The 18107-nt window shown below is 38.7% G+C and overlaps 1 protein-coding gene across 2 annotated transcripts in view; it reads left to right on the plus strand.

Annotated features, from left to right (window-relative positions):
- Positions 1-18107, plus strand: part of TBL1X (transducin beta like 1 X-linked) — a 191910-nt gene that overhangs the window by 93296 nt on the left and 80507 nt on the right. The window contains exon 3 of one of the 2 annotated variants that reach the window (XM_059493472.1): positions 10211-10318. The exons of the other annotated variant lie outside the window; for it this stretch is intronic. The gene's annotated coding sequence lies outside the window, so the exon portion shown is untranslated. The remainder of the gene's footprint in view (positions 1-10210; positions 10319-18107) is intronic. 2 annotated transcript variants of the gene reach the window in all.

Genomic DNA, 18107 nt, shown 5'->3' on the forward strand with positions numbered 1-18107 from the left:
TGTAATAATTCTGACAGTGCTTTAAAGAGATACTATTTACCTCAAGAATTTAAAAATTTTCTCAGAGCTAGTACCCAGGAAATTCAGTTTCACTGACAGTATAGCAAGTTTCTTCATAAAGTACACAAATGAAGGCAATGTTCATTATTACCTGGCAATGACAGTTTCCTAGTTAGGAAATTTAGGATCATGATCTGTTTTATTAAAGATGACTAAAAACAGGAGAAGATTTTTTTTTTTTTTACATTTTTTACTGCAGAATGTTCTTTTGATTAGATCAGATGTTTGCTCTGCTCAGTACCACTGCATTTCAAAGGAGTATTTGTTAACAGGAGTGTGAAATTCTGCATTTCATGTGGAAGTGTGACTGACAAGTGTTGAGGTTCATATGGTTTGGGGCAACCCTTGCTCAGGATACTGTCTGCCCTTTGTGGGAGTAGAAAATGCACAAATACACTGAACAGAGAGGATGGGGCTGGGAAGGAAGAGGCTGTCCTTGTGTGACAGGCAGGCTGACTGCTGATGTGCGAGTGTCAGCGTCTCTGGGATGAGTTTTCCAGTTTCAGGCCGGAGGGAAGGAGTGGGTGGAGAGTTCATGTGAAACTGAGATTTCTGCTCTGGGGTTCACATGAAGAAATCTCAAGCAGCTCAGTATTTAATAACCTCCTTAGTACTTTAGCAGGTGGTGTAAAGACCTGTGATTGCATTTTTGAAAATCAAGTAGTGTCCAAGTAGCTGCTGTCCTTTTTGGCCTTGCTCTGAGCTTGGTGCTGCTCCCAAGGACTGCTGGCTGTACCTCACCCTGCTGCTGCTGCTTGATTCACCAGCTAAGTCAGGCACATCACTGAATATATTTTTACTTATCTATTTCTTGTTAAAAGTTCAAGTATAGCTTTTTTATTCACTCTTTGAATTCAGACTGGTGTCCACAGTTAATTCTAACTTGTGGTACTACTTTTAAGCTAATTTTTGTATGTTGGCTGTTGGCTTTACTACAAGCACATTGTTTAGGCTTATGTGGAGTACAAGAAGTACCAGTTTTTTGTTTTATTGTTTTTCAACATCAGTATTTTCTGTGTCCGTGAACAATCCAGAGGAAATAAACAATGAAACAGTGCTGCTACTCTAGCTGGATCCTGTGATTCCAAGCCAGAATGTGGATTATTGACCACAATATAATGGATCTAGAAGAAGGACACCTTTTAAAACCTTCTATCTTACTGGTCATTACCAGCTTTGTGGCTTTTTGTTTCTGCTCCCACAACTTCTTAGAAAGGGACTACAAGCATATAACATCCTAGAGGAATTTTTAAAATAATTTAAAAGAATTTGATGAGAATTTAGCATTTTTACAATTACTCCATTTCCAAAGTGTGGCACAGTTTGGAAGACCTTGGCTCCCTATAATTTCAACCTCTGCAGAGTTCCACTTATTGAAATCTGTCTGGAATTAAGTCACGGGGATAAAACGGGTTTCATTGCAATACTAGAAAATTCTGCCCAAGAAATTAAATAAATAATTGTTGTACTTTTATGAGAATTCTCTCACAGCTTGCAAAGTGGATAGATTTGTAGCAGCATGATGTTCAGTTCATGTGTATTCAGTATAACTCTAGACAGCTTTAAAATGTCTTTTGTCACCTCTTGTTCAGAAAGATGTACACAAAGTAAGTAGTATGAAGAAATTGTAGCTCAACAGCTGTAGTCAGGCCATCCTCAGGGGGATATGCTGAAAATTATCCTCTTATGCAAACTTCTCTTGAAACTTCAGAATGGCTGGAAAATTTCCAAAAGTCTTTTCAATATTTTTGTGTTTCCCTATTATTTTTGGCATCATATAGTTCCATAATGCATACATTTAATTTTCATTTTCTGCCTGATAGCTCCAGCATTTTATACTTAATGGACTGATCAAACAAATAACATTGGTCAGTACTGGGAAGAGATGAGTGGAAGATATGTCTGCTTCTCTCTCCACTCTTAATACTGGATTTTCCTTTGCAAAAATGTACAAGATAAAGCACAAACCAGAATGTGGGCTTGAGAAATATTATTAGTGGAATGGGTCCATAGCCAGTGATTCAGTCATCTGTCAGCCTGATAAATGGATTAGTGTAAGAGGTGTTCCAGTGGGGAAATGAAGCCCATAGGGCTTCCAGCTAATTATATTTAAGTTGTTTAGTACTGCTGGGAAGCAGCATCCAGGCAATTACTGAAAGCTTTGATGCAGTGTGCACTATTAGAGTGTGGGTTCAGAAACTCATTACCCTTTTGTGCTTGTGTTGGATGGATTCTAGGAAACTGACATGAAACAGAGAGCAGGAATCAATAACCTAGAAAGGCATTTTAGTTTGCTTCTGATCCATTTCCTGATTCAGCAACTTCTAGCCTAGAGCATTTCATACAATTGCTATAATGTAAGGAGGAAAATGTGACTAAAATATATTAATTATCACATATATATATACATCTTGTTACAGTGATGTGTAGCTGAGGCTCCACCCAAGATGAAGTTTCAGAAGGTCTTTTAGGAACAAGCTGCTCCTCTAATGCTGTGCCACATGTCCAAAGCCTGACCTTGCAGTGTTTATTGATGCCTCTGCAGCATCAAGATTGTATTACCCTGGTGCCCATGGTGTATCCCACCTTCCAAATCTCTTGGCAGCTACAGCTAACCCAAAACAAAAGTGATTATATTGGCTACACATATTAAACCTTGTTTAGGAGAGTTGTACTGGCTCTGTCTTTGCCGTGGGCTGCAGTTCACATTACTGATGCACTTTGGGAAAACTCTGCAGGCTTTGGGTCATTCAGACATGGGAAACAGCAAATCCTTTCTGCAAATCCAACTGCTCTGCAGTTGGGCACCTCCAAGGTGTGCATGCTGAAAGCAGTGCAGCATTTGTGCAGCTGGGGGCCAAAGACTTCCAAGTTCATCCCTTACATTGGGCTGACAGATCTACTCAGGGTAAAAGTTACATGAATTAATCAAAATTGTGTGGTTTTCTTTTTAAACTTGCACTCACTTTTAAATCTGGTAATGGTGACTGCTAGGGCAGTGCAGAGGGGGCTGCATTTCTCCTCTCCTGTTTCTTCCTCTGTGCTTTTGCCTGATGTAGAGCTAAGTAGGCAAATGAGAGCATTACAGTTCAATGCTTCTGAAAGGGATAATTCTTCTCCACCTACCTGCACTATCACAAAATTAATAATTAAACTCCTTTCTTTATGTTTCATCACAACAGTCCTAGACTGTGGGGTTTGTTTCACGTTTAAAAAGTTCTGCAGAAATCTCATGAATTACTGTCAAGAGAGATGTTTGGGGGTTTGGGTTTTTGAAATCTGCACTTGTTAATTAGAAGAATGACATTTGTTTTGCCTGAGGGTTGGTAAAATAAATCTTGTGGTATTTGATACTCACATATCTTTCTGATAAAGAGTATCAGAATTGCTGTGTTGTTGGCCACAGCACCCATTAATCTGTCCACATACTGCAAAAAGTCCTCTTACAGTAGTAAGCATTTCCAATGTTGGTACTAGGTTTGGTTGCTGACAGCTAAGCTTTTCATAAATCCATTGCTGTCGCTGAAAGTTCTGGCCTATTAAATAATGGTAGATAATTCATGTATCTCCTGTGAAACTATTACACATGGGAGAGAAAATATCTTCTACACTCAAATACACAGCTGAAGCAGAAAAAAGGTGAAGCTGTCCAAGTGTCTGTGCAGGCAAAGTGCTGACAGTGGTAAATGATTTTGAGAGTTGTTGCTGTCAGTTCCAGTCTGGCTCCAAGACTGGTTGGATTGAGTCATTGCTTGGGCTGCTAAGAGTTAATTTTTCTTGGGAGGGACCTGTGTAAAAGGCATAATACAGCCAAGGTAACGAGACAGTGCTTCTGAAATTCTTAATTTCATGATGTCCACTAGCTTTGACAGAGTTAGTTACGATGAAACATGAGAGGGGTTTCCACCTGCTGTTTTGTTTTCCCTTGGGAGACTTGCTTCAAAGGGGCAGCCCAGGCTCTGTGAGTTGCACCTGAGGAAAGACTTTCAAGGCTTAAGTATTTTAAGTTTTTGTGGGAAGATGTGGGTTATTTCTGAGGGTATTTTTGTTGTTTTGGCTTAGGTATTACCATGGGGAAGCTTTTTGCACTAGTACTATAATGAATATTTATTTCAACATTGATTTTCAGATTTTTAACAGATTCTAGACTTTACTCCATCAAATCTGGGCATTCATCTATGGTATGTTTAAAATAAAAAATCTCTCATAGTTTCCTTTAGAGGAAGCAGCTGTGGGGCAATAATAGATACATAAGTGTCTACAGCGGGAATTTTTTATCATAGCAAGACATAAACTGGTGTTTATTTACTCTATAAGACCTTAGGGCAAATTCATTAATATTCAGCGATTGTGTGGGTTTTTCTGAACAGAGATTGCAGTTCCAGTGCATAGGTACTCGTTGGAAACGTGATAGAGCAGCCCAGCACATTGTGTTGAAAATGATGGTCCTGCTTTCTGCTCTGTGTCTGCAGTGTTATCCACAGTCCTTGTACACACTGATCGCTGGTCATGCCCCATGGGAGCCACTGTGGTTATTCTGCTGTGATTATATTGATACATTATCTTAATCCATAAAGGAACTAAAACCCCAGCACATCACCAGGAGTTTGAATGTTGAAATGTTCTCTTCACTGACTTGTACACTTTTAAGAAATTGTTTTAGAAAATGCATTTTAGGTTATTTTTTGCAGAAGGGTTGCATAATTATTGATGTCCTGTTATAATCTTCTGTATAGTCATGATATACTTCCATATAGTGTAGTATACTCCACCAGGGGTAGTTTGAAAATATTGAAGCTGTTTATCAATTTGAAAGAAAGCAAAATATTGTGCACTAGGTATCCTGCATTTCCTTCCTAGAGATATAATGCAATCCCTGTTTTTTTAATTCAGTGTCTTTTGAAGATGGCCTGTTTAGCATTTAAACTTTCCTGTGCCTTTAAAGGCCAAAAGGGAGTGGCATAATAAATTAGTTACCCAGTTAATGTTTTTTTCATTATGAAAGAGTTAAGAGAAATATGCTGAAACAGGATAGTAATGGCAGTGGTTTGGTTTCTCCTCCTGTGTATTGTTTAGTAAAAAGAAATGAAATTATTTATCTGAAACTATGCAGAAATAGTACTTAAACAGAAATCAGATTGGAAAAATATTAAGCAGCTAAATGTATTTAGAGGAATTGAGTAGAATTCACTAGAACATCTTCCAAATGATGTGACTGATTATTCCAAGTTTAAATCAAGAATAAAACTGCTGTACTGTTTATGTGCCCTTACCCCAGCCACCCGCCCAGCCAGTAATTTCAAGTGCCTCCTATAAATCTGGCCCCCAGTTTCAGTTTCCTGAAGTCCCTCAGGTGCCTGCAAAAGGAAATCTCCCTGTGAAGCAGAGGATAAATGGACTCTGGTCTGTGGCCCAGCAATTCAGCCCTCCTCTAGGGAGCATCCCTTCCCTGGCTCCCCAGTGCCAATGGTGCTGTGCAGTTTGTCCCTGGCACGGGGCTTGTGCTCTGCCCTGGCCAGGGCAGGAGAGGCCTCAGGGCTTCCCTTGAAGCTAAGCTGGCACTGGGGACAGTCACAGGGGGTTGGTGGCTTACTGCATTCATCAGCTGCCCACGTGGGAGGTGGTGCCAGGGTTTTCCATGGATTTGCTCCACAGAGGTTGTGTCCAGGGGAGGAGCTGAGATGAGGAGATCAATGAAAGTGTTTGCATAGGTTGACTAATGTGTTTTCAGACATAGTGCAAATCCAAAGTCAAACCTTGTGTACCAGATGTACAATTAGTAAAAAGGAAAAAAAATTTCAAACTTTGATTCCTGGTTGACATTTAAACATGGTTACATTTCTTGACATTTAGCAGCCCAAGGCATAGGTTAGCGACAGCACCAATGCTAGCTAAATTAAGACATCCAATAACTTTCCCATCTTTTGCTAAAGGGGTGAAATTTTTAAGCTTGCTCACTGTGACACCAGTGTAGCCTTTAGGCCATAACTTGGTTTTATTTCCTTTTCTTTTTCCTTTGTCCCTTTACAAGAAGCCCATGTCACCTGTGTGCCCAGAGTGAGCTGCTGTTGCAGGGACAGAGCTGTGAGCAAACTGCTCTGAGGCCCCAGCAGCTCCTGGGTGTTGGCTGAGGTGGGGAACTGCTTGGCTAACCCAATGAAATACCCCACTAAGAAGGTTTTTCTGCCCAGAAAGCTTACTGTCCACAGGGACAGGACTGGCAGGTAGTTAATAATGTGAAGCACTGTGTTTATTGCTCCCTGCACAGATTCAGAGAGCATCATTTGTATTGCCTGCCTTCACTCATCTGACTGATGCCCCAAGTGACCCTTGTGAAGAGAGCTCCTGCTGCCACTCTGCTGTGACTGAGTCCTTTCAGCTCATGGGGGACACAGTAAGCTTCCTAAATTAGCAGTCAGAGTATTGTCCCAGCAGAATTTAGTCCACCTGTCTGGAAGGATGGCGGTAGCTCTGTGACTCCACATGGCTTGAACACACTCCCTCTGTCACTTTGCATGTGTGTTTGTATGCACATGTATGCACCAAGTATTTGCTGGCACCAGCAGCTCAGCATGCACAGTGCTCAACACCACCCAGTGCTTTAGTTACAAAACCAGACAATTGGTTTTCATCATAATATATTTAATTTATGAGCAGGAAAGGATGGCTGCAGCACCTAATCTCCCTTTCTCTGTATTGCAGACTTGGTCTATCTGTATGAAACACAGTAACTTCTGTATGGCTGTGGGATGTCTTGTGTTTTCACAAAAATTCATCTTCTAGGAAAGTTCCACTAAAGCTTGGTATCAACCAGTGGAGAATCTCTGCATTCTCCTTTGGATAGTTGCACTAATGGTTAGTCACAGGTGATGGAAAGCATGTGCTTTATTTCTCATTTGAATTTCTTGTCAACTTCCAGATGCTGATTTGTTTTCTGCAAACCATTTGCTAGATTAACAAGCCAGTTGGTGCTTAGTGTATTCTCCCAATGAAAATATTAGGTGCTGTAATTAGGTCATCTGTCTTTTTTTCTTTTTTTTGTTATAAACTATACCAGTAGAACTCTCCAGATATTTCATATTAAAGTACTTTGTACCCTGTTCTAATCACTTTTGCAGCTGTATTCTGTCATCTCTGGTGATGGATTATTTTTCAATTCTTTGTAAATTGTGAAGACCTTATTCTACTGTAAGTAATTATAGTTTGTAATGCTAATATTACAAATGAATGTTTAAAGGAACATTTTTGTCTTTGTCTAGTATTTATTTCACATCTCATATTAGTATTTACTTCTGTATGAAATTGGATTTGAAGAAACTCTTGTTATTGAGTAAACCATTGTGGGTAGGGCCATATGATACTATATGATTATTGCAATCATCAATATATGTATGTTCTCACCCAATCATAAGGGAAATATATGTACCTTTTAAGCTTCACTGACACTTACAGGTAATAAAATGATAATAATCACATCTTTTTGCCCCTAATATGTCTCTTTCACTTTACTTTTCACTTTTTCAGTAGAGAGCTGGTATTTGCCAAAAAGTTGTCTTGCAAGGTAGCCAAAGCTGGCCTTAGCAAAGGATGTGATTAGCTCCTCCAGCCTGTGTACCAGTGCTGCCTGCACTGCTGCCTCCCGCCTCTCCAGCATTGTAGCCTTGACTGATTCTGTCACTGGCAGAAACCACCCGTGATCCAGTTTATAAGATTTGTTAACAGAACAAATGAAAACATGACCCAACCAGTTTATGAGTGGAATTATGACAGAAAGCATTAATAGAATTTCTTCAATAACCCTGATTCATCCACAGTGCTACAGTAGGACTATCTGGTATTCTGCAGTGTCCTTTAAACTCCAGGAATCTTGCAGAAGCCTTCATTCCAGATGAGCCAGTTATTTCCTTGGTATTTGACATGAGAGCAGGCTCAGTACATCTTAGTTACTGTTGCATAGCATAATGTAGGGGTATTGAATAGAGATAATTTTAGTATAATAATACTCTTAAATTTTTTCCCGTAAGACATGGGAAATCCTCTAATTGTTGCTTGGATTTTCAGATTTTATATTTACACACAGTTATGCTTCTTGAGTATATTGTATTTTGCATAAATGTAACATGCTTCACAGGAAAAATGAGATGGGAGACAATAGTTGATGCTGCAACCCTGGTAGTGCTCAAGGCCAGGTTGGATGGGGCTCTGAGCAACCTGGTCTAGTGGGAGGTGTCCCTGCCCATGGCAGGAGGGCTGGAACGAGATAATCTTTAAGTCTCTTCAAACCCCAGCCAGTCAATGATTCTAAAATTGAAAAAAAAAATAATTATGGAGAGTTGAGAACAGTCAACTCAGAATGCCACCTGAGCATTAGGTGGTTAGGTACGTAGCCACATAGATGAAGATTTATATGCATTCAGTAGACTAACTCAGAAAAACTGTGGATGTCCAGCTGATGTACTGCAAATAGTTTGGGATGCTTCAGTAGGCAGGTGTTGTCCCTTGTGTAGTCATTCACCTCTGATTAGGGTAGATGTAACTCTTTCTGAAGTGAGTAGTTGTATTTGGTTAGATGGTGTATTTATGTCACAACGAAGTAAATGAGAACATGTTGTAGTGCTGCAGACTGAGAATTAGAACTGGATTTATGAAAGGTTTTCCTGATGGTGTGTTCAAATATGTTATATATTAAATTGATTACATCATGAAATGATACTTAATGAATAGTTTTTGTGGTTTAACTGTAGCTGGTAACTAAGTTCCACACAGCCACTGGCTTCATCCTCCTATTCACCCCAGTGGGATGGGGAGGAAAAAATTAAAGCCCATGTGTTGAGATAAGATGGGTTTAATAATGGAAATAAGTAATTAATAAGTAAAATCTAATACTAATTATAATATTAATAAAGATAATAATGATTAAAAGGGAGAGAACAAACCAAGAGAGAGCATTGAAGCCCAAAAAGGACAAGTGGTGCACAGTACAATTGCTCACTGCCTGCTGATGGCAGCTCAGCCCAGCCCCAGCAGTGAGCAGCCCCTCACAGCCAGCTCCCCCCAGCTCATACACTGGCTGTGACATTGCATGGCATGGATTGTCACCACTGTCACAGCTGTCCCAGCTGTGCTCCCACCAGCTTCTTGTGTACCTGCTCACTGGCAGAGCTTGGGAAACTGAAAATCCCTGATTCAGTGTGAGCACTGCTCACCTACAGCTACAACTTCACTGTGTTGCTAACATTACTGTCATACTGAGTCTGAAACACAGCACTGTGCCAGCTGCTGGGAAGAAAATGAGCTCTGTCCCAGACAAAAGCAGGACAATAGTTTTTTGAAAGCTGTCAGACATTTGTGTGGAAGAGGATAATTAATTTTAAAAGTCTGCAATGGCTATCTCATTTCACTTTACACCATTTAATTACTAAATTATGTAGGCAAAAATTGAGCATAAGACTTAAGGCTTGAAAATGAAGAATAAGAAACTAGTCAATATACATGGTGCTGGAATGGCAAGGCAATAAGAAATCAGGTTTTATTCATCATGCTTGTTGGCAGGCTTGGAAAAGTCTCCAGATAGGTTTATTATTGCAGATGAATGCCAGGCTGTCTTTCATGTTTGATTTTCATAAATGTTTGCCTTCAGCCTTGCCCCAAAAACATTCAAGAAGGTGACTCCTTTTGCCTACTTATTTCTTGCCCAGAGGTGATGCTCCATCAGTTTCCCACTGGAGGCTCTCTGAGGGAGCACTTCTGTGTGTCCCACTGTTCTGAGGCAGTGCACTGCTGTTCCAGTCCTGTGCTCAGCAGTGGCTCTGGGTGGATTGCTTGCTCTTGTTATACTTGACCAGAGAGGCTGAACATTGTTGAGTCAAGCTCATGGTCTATTTGGATCCTTCCAAGCTCCTGAAAAAGTACCTGGCTTTGCAAAGAGCTCAAATACTGTGTGTCACTGGGGACTGCCCTCACCTTTCTAATTCTTTTGGTGATGGGTGTTGGGTTTTTTCCCCTTACAGTTTAGCTAAATCTCCTAATCTGAGAGCTTAGACCTTGATGAATGCCAAAAGCAAACGGAGTCAAGTGCTTGTGCTTTGCGGAAGTGATGGGCACTGGTTTGATGGGCACTGGTTTGATGGGTGCCTCTCTCTCGTTGCAGCCCCCTCACGTGTCAGATGTGGTGATCTCCATGGTAACTCAAACCCCCAGACTCTGGACAGCAGCCTGCGAGGAGCAGCATTCAGCAGCTCAAGGGTCTCACGACCAGGTAAGCCAAAAGGAGTCACCAAATAAGAGCTCACCTCTGGGGTGCCACTCCTGTCCTGTCAGGCTTTTCCTTGGGGAACTCACCCGGGCAGTCAGGCTCTGTGCACATAGGTGTTGGTGGACTCCTACCAGTGTTGTCACTTAAGGCTGTGACAGTCCCGCTCACTTGAGCAGATGCATTTGACAAAAATCTGCATTTGTTCGGGTTTGGTTTTTAAGATACAGATGGAAGAAGCAAAACAAAGAGGAACTGTACAATTCTTTAAGTGGCTTTGGTCTTAAGTAATTGCTATGGTAGGAAACAACCCCAAAAGATATCAACAGTAAGACCTGTCTTGCCACTGTACCTACTCCACCGTCACTACTGCCCAAGCTGTAACTTGTGGCCTCAGCAATCTTGTTCTCCTACAGTGGACCAGAGACAGCTTCTTGTTCATGTGACATTCATTGGTTTTCTGCAGCATTTTCAGATTGCTGCTGTGCTCTTTCCACATGAGTTTCTGTGCTAATGGCAGCATGTAGGGCATTCTGATTAACATCTTAAAAGATGCAGAATTCATCCTCTTTTTTTGTGAATAATGGAGAAAGAACAAGATGTTTGTCATTTTGGGAAAACAGTGCAGGGATTACATAACTTTATTCACTTCTCCAGTACTGCTAATGCTGTGGACTAGGGTAGTATTGGTGGTCTTATGCACTTAGATGTGTGGGAAGTTGGTTGCTCCCTTTTGTTGTCAGGCTTCACTGTCATTTGTATTGAGTTGTTTCTGTCCCATTAAGATTGTGTGTATTTTGTAAGTCTGTGGCTTCTGTGCACTGTTTTCTGGGTATTACCTGAATTATTTCTTGCTTCCTGCGTAAGTCCACTTGGCTGTAATACACTGTGCCCATCATACAAAGAAATCCGTTATTATTCTGGATAACAATTTGTACCTTTACTGACCAGTTTGACAGTTTCTGTGCCATTATTGCCATCAACAGTATTTACTTCTGAATAATTGATGATACTCTTAAATAGTGTTGAGTAAGTTCTGGATGATTTTGTTGGAGGAATGCAGAGCACTTTTTCAGTTATTATTTCCTGGTAACAGCTACTTTTTCATATGTATATCTTAATCACATCTGATGAGACTGATAATAATTTCTTACTCTGAGTTGTGTGCGGCTGTAAGATAAATGCCATTCAAAGGTCTGTGTGTTTCATTTATGGAATAACATCTGCTGACCAGAGTTTGTAACTTTATCAGATGATTAGATAAAAAATTCTCTATTTTATTTAGCAAATTTCTGTTAAATGGTGTTGACTGGTGTCAGTTTTGTTCATATAATTTCCCAGTGAATTTATCCTTTGGAAGTTCAGTGGTTATTTTCCCTGAGATTAGTAATGGCATAGAGCTCTGTAATTACTGAGAACATACTGCTTACCATCCTCAACCATTAGCAGAAAATGCTAGCAGCCTTACTGAATTTCTGTGATGCTCCAAAATGTATTGAAAATCAGCATCATTGAAATGATCCTGTCACAAACATTCTGAAGACTCTTAAGGCACAAACTATTACAGTGTACTAATTTAAAGTTGACTTTTAACATTTGTTTTGGTTACTAACAGCCTCTTTATCCCTAAAAATGCTTTCCTTCTACTTAGAAGAAAGTATATGTTGCTTGTTTGGGGTTTTTCGTGTAGCATATTTGTATTCCTTTAAAACATGAATCCCAAGTTGGAGGTCTTCTGCTGTTTCAGTTAGTGAGATTTTCCCATTAGAATTAATTTCATTGGGTTTTCAAGTATAATCTGTATTTCAAGCTAATTACACCCTTAACCCAGAATAGGAATATGATTTTTTTTTGCCACAGGTTGCCTTTTTTGAGCTATTTAATCATTACCTTTGGTCCCTGGTGGCAGTAGGGAAGTGAGAGCTGTGCACATTTTTACCCTTGTACTTTCTCCCAAGTGCAATTTTTTCCCTAGTTTACTAGGCTAATGAACTTCCATGCTTGCTATTAACTAAACTGTTTCAGATACCAAATTGTAATTACACTCTGGGCCTGTACATTTAATATGTATTCTAGCAATTAAATTTGGGAGTGCCTGATGAGTTACTACTGACTGCATGGCATTTCTACTTCTCTCAGATGAATGAGATTCACAGTTCTTTCTGTGTTTCACAAACACAAGCAGATCATCCAGTTCTCTGATACAGTTTGGTGGTTTGCTTTACCTCAAATTGCAAGAGTACATCCTTCTGGGGTCTGCTAGAAGTTCAAGACCTTGACATCCTGAATTATCAGTAACTTTGAGGAATAATGTGCTAATAATGTAGAGTACCATCTTCTATACCTTTGTCTGGCTCTTAGTGGTGATGTCCCCAGCACTTAGAATGATAGCTATTGTTAACTGTTGTTGGTATGATAGGTGTGACAGTGATAAGAGGTCAACTCTATCAGGAATATCTGGGATATGTTATGTGAATGACAGTATTTTGACTGGAAAACCTTTTAAAATGCAAAATAAAGCAAACAGATGAGGTGAAATTACATGTCAAAAAATGAAAGGTTGGGGAAGCTCAGTTTGAAAAAGTAGGAAAAGTAGATGTGTGCACATGATGCCTAGGAAGAAACAGGTCATCTTTTCCTAGTTTTATGTTTCTTGTATGAATTAGTTACTTTGAATTTAAGAATAAAATAGGATGTAGTGCAAGGTACTTAAAATGTATCAGCATATCAACAGATTTCTGTTGTTCAAAGAGCTTGGAATAAGTGCAGTTTAGGAATATCACAAATGAAACGAGGTAGTGCAAGTTGTGACTGTTGGTAGAAGTGCAGAGGCACAAATTAATTAAAAAAAAAAGTTCATTGTTTTTTGAAAGCTTCCAGTATTTTTTCAGAAACATTTATTTGGTGTGATTGAAAAGAATGGTCCATTATCCCTAAGTTAGCATTGAGATACTTTATTTTGAGGAAATATGTGTCTTCTTTTTGCATGAGAAGAACACTGCATTTTATACAAAGAAATTAAGAGAAACTATAAACAAAAAGTTTGCTTGCAAATGCATGATTTGGAAAAGTACCATAATACCCCCATGCATACTGTTCTGTACACAGCTTTTATAATTTTTTTACAGTTACTAATTTTTAATGATTTTTTTCCAATTTATTTAGAACTTCATAAGTTATATTGCACAGGTATAGGGTACAGAGACTTTCTGTATGTTAACTGAAGTTACTGTTGGCACCCGTTCGCACCAAATAATTTTACTGGTCAGTTAGATTTATGGACTAGAAAATCAAGCTGCTTTTAAACAATATCCTTTATAATTCTGAGGTTTAATTAATAAACTCTGTATTGATTTTGTTTTCTAACATCATTCCTCAAGTGCTGCCATCAAATAATATTGCACCTGAGGGTGTACACATGAACTATTCATAGAGTGGTTATTCTTAAAAGTCTAATGGCATCATAACTGTTCACTGAAAAATAGTTAACTGTTGGAATAATATTTTTTAAATAAGCATATTTTAAAAGAACATGAACATTCATTAAATTTGCAGCTGTTTCATGGCTGAAGTTGAGTTTTATTTGTGTATTCCCTGGTATTTCTCTTGCTACTTGGTGAGTCATGGTTAACTGAACTCTGATTTTATTAATGAAATATTAATTAGTACTTTTTGGGCTGTCAGCTAAGTCAGAAAAAAAGTATATGTAGCTAGAACATGGCCCCGTGTATTTTACATTGTGGTAGGGAGATGAAATTACTATTCCAGTCATGGCTAACTTCTGAAATATTTCCTTTGAGCCTTTCTCTTACAAAGTACAGTTTTAAACTACTGCTGGTGGAATAAAATTATTGTGCTGCCTTTTTGTTTTTTTTAATCCTATGTCTTTAAAACAGCTAAGGTTTCAAGGAAGGTTTTCAATGATAGTAAAGAGGATGCTAGCATTGCAAATAGAGGTGGCAAAATGCCTTATCCTTTGATTTTTAAACTAAGCTGCTGATTATTTAAGACCTAACTGAGACCTTGTAGGACTGAACTGTGATAATGCCATACTCTGCTATTTGATTTGTAGAGCACATCATGCTACCACATTCACTGTGCCAGTCACTTGAAAGTGCTAATAAGAGATATGCAAAGTGGGAAAAGGCAGACTTTGTTGTAGTCATTAATAAGTATATATTTAGTTCATATAGTATAAATTTAGTATATGTTTAGGAATGCCAGCTGCAGTGAAAGGTTCCTGCCTTCATGAGCAACCACTGTGCCACAAGGAGGGGGAATGGAGCTGTGCCTTGCCCAAAACTGCTCCTCTGAGTTTGCCCAGCAAAGATTTCACACAGGTCAGCAATGCATTTTCATCCACCCAAAGTCTGCTTAACTTGTCTGGGCAGAGCTGCAGAAGCACACCCAGGCCAGTGAATTCAGCTCAGGCTGAAGCACTCCTGGGAAGCTCAGGGGTTTGTTTCTTTGGACACTGGGCACACACTTGTAGGGGGATACAGTATGGGAAAATGAAGGTGGTATAGAAAGTATATTATATTATATATATATATTATATATATATTATATATATTAGAAAGTAATCTTATCCCCTAAAGAGTTGCAGCTGAACCAATTATTAAGGATTAGCAGCAGGCCTGATGTTAACAGGCCACAGCTGTAGCCAGTCAGAAGAGTATTATAAAAGAGTGGATTGGTTGGCTGAGGGGAACTGGAGTCAGTTGGTTACTGAGGACAAGGAAGAGTCAGTGTCTGGAGGAGCTGCCTGTGAGAAACATCAAGGAGGTGTGAAACTCTAGCACTATGGAACCCTTGAAACGTAATGACAGCACTCTGAGTGTGCAGGCATTGGGCACACACTGAGTCCGTAGCACGTTCTGGGCACACGATGCCTTCTGCAACCTGCCTCTGATGAGGGACTGTGTGAGTGCAGTAAATCAGCTGCTTCCCAAACACAGCTAGGACAGTTTTCCTCTGAGCACAAATAGGATTTTCTGCGTTTTAAAGGTTGATTCAAATAAATCTTTTATTTTAAACTGAATTATTTTACCGCATTATGGTGGAGAAATGGAATTACTACAGGCCGTCCAGTCAGACATGCTCCTGAATAATTTGAATGTCTCATGCAGCCATCCCACGTGGAAAGAGGACAGGTAATATAATTATTTTGTTGTTAATTAAGCCTTGGAGATGTACAGGATCTATATTTCCATGTACATTTTTGTATGACCTTGTTCCTATCTGGACTGCTTTGATTTAATGGAAGATGAATATAATTGATGGATAAACATATTGTTATATGCATAGTGCATGCTAAAAATTTGTGCCAAATACACAGATTAACATCACTTAATTGCAGAAGAAATTCCATCTTCAAGCAGCTTGTGAACATTTTCACCTGGTATTTTCCTGTCTAGTCATCACACTAAATGCTGTAAATAAAGAGAAATTTTTTTCTTTTTTTTCTCAAAAGTTTAAGTAATGTAGTGGTGAAAGTTAAGTGTAGTTCTTTGGTGTAAACTGGAGATATTTCTGGTGTAATTAATCAAAATGGATTTGCTAACATGGTCATCACTGATACTGTGTTTTTACTTATTCACTGAGGTTACAGGTTCACATTTGACTTTGTAATCAAGGACCTTGGTCCAAGCTTGATTTTTTTCAGAAATGTGAATACAGGGATTAGGAAAGTTGTTGTAATGGCGTATTTGGAGAGTGAGTGATCACCACAGAAAAAGCTGAGGTGATTTAAGGTACCACAGAGCCCACACCTGAGCTGCAAAAGCAGAGCACTCAAAGTCCATTCCCAGCCAGCTCTTACTGAAATATCTGTAAATGACCAGGAAGTTCCAACTTTAAGGAATGCAGTGAAAGATCAGTCAGTAGCTCTGGTTCAGCTGTCAGGGACAGTGAGCTCAGGTCAGGAGCAGAGGCAAACAGGTGCAGCACACCTGGTTTTACACCAGTACTGCCATTTGTGTGGTAGGTCTCAAAACAGTCTTTCATTGACTCGCCCATAGCCTTTGAATAATCTCTGCTGTGTTCAGACCTTCACATGTGAGATGGCTGGCCAGGGTTCTGTAGTGCTGGATCTTCTAATAAATGGTTCTGGAGATTGGGCACCTACTCAGAGAATATTGGGGAACAGGGAAGTCACTCTCCCAAACATCTCTGTTGTAACAGAACAAGGTGGATTTTTGATTTTTGTTATCTCTGAAATGGTTAACATTTGTATTGGTTGCTCTGTGAGCTCCAATGTGATTCAGCAAGCATCCCAAATGTCTGCAACATGAATTGTGTTTATCTTCAACCTAAATCAGTTTAAATAAGATTAGTTCAACTGATGCATGCACAAATTAATTTTCCCTTTTATCTAACCAGCTTGCAGTCCTAATAAACAGAATAATCAATCATAGCTGCCTTCATCTGTAGCATGATTGTATATCTCTGATCAAGGAAATGTAGAATAATTTCTCTCTAGTCCCTACTTTTTCCCCCCTGTAATCAAGGTTTCTGGATATAATGCTTAAACTTAATCATTTTTACATTTCTTGATAGAAAAAAAAAAAATCCTTTTTTTTCCTTTAGTTTGTATGTTTAAAGGAAGATTACATTCAACATTGTAAAACTGAATTTAGAAATATATATACTCTTATAAATATATATAAATAATATACACTTTTTTATTACTAAATATCTTATACTTTTAAAAGTATAAGATATTTTTGTTTCTCTGCTGCACAAAAGAATGCCAGTCTGACTCAGAGAACTCTTTGTAAACACAATGGCAATGGTACCATGCTTTGAACAGTTTGTACTGTGTGCTCATCCTTTTCAGTAATAGCTGGTTTGAGGCCACTGGCATCTTTCTTACTGATTGAAGTGAGTCCAGGACTCTGGCTAGACATTTTCTCTCTTCATTGAATTATAAAATGCCAAACAAAACCTGAGGTTAGCTTTGTGTGAGATGCTAGAAAAAGCCAAAACAATTAAAACTTTCCTTTAGGTCACTGTCCTTCAAATAGTGCTTTAACTTTTATGCTGAATATTATCCCTATATATCAAATGTCTTTAATATTTAAATTTTATACATATATAGTATATCACACATTTAGTAGTACTTCTGTCTAGATAGGCAATTACAAAAAATATACAGTGTGCAAAACATGACATTTATTTGCAGTCATATTTTACAGCTTCATAGTGCAATTTTGCCTTTGGTAACCAATTCTGCCTCTTGAAACTGCAAAATACATCAAGGAAACCTTTATGTTTTCAGAGGTTCATCTCAAAATGCAAGTTCAATATGTCCCATTAAGTGCAGTTGATAATATTAGGAAAACAGCAGTCTGTATGAAGAAATATTCCTACTGTAGTAGTCATTGGCCATTTCTGGACTGCTAGTTAAGAAATACTGTTCCAAGTCAAGGCATAGCAAGGAGTTGACATGGAGATGAATCTTTTCCTCTATATTAAAATTAGTGCATCATTATAAAAAAATAATAATTTTTTTACTGGCAGAAAAGAAGGGTGAAGTACACTTTTTTGAATAAATATTGTAGTGTGGCCTTAAACAACAGTGTGTCATCTTGTTCCTTATGTGATTCCATTCCACAAATAGATATTAAATATCCTTGGTCATTTAAGGCTCAATAATTTGCTTCAAAATTTGACCTCAAATGTAAATTAATCTCATGTTTAAAAATAAATTACATCAGGTTTTAGAACAATAACCTCATTTTGCACTTCTAGTTTCATGCTTTTTTTTTTTTTGCAAATTCTTTATTTTTTAAGT

This window comes from Ammospiza nelsoni, chromosome 2, assembly GCF_027579445.1.
Source record: "Ammospiza nelsoni isolate bAmmNel1 chromosome 2, bAmmNel1.pri, whole genome shotgun sequence".
Lineage (NCBI taxonomy): Eukaryota > Metazoa > Chordata > Aves > Passeriformes > Passerellidae > Ammospiza > Ammospiza nelsoni.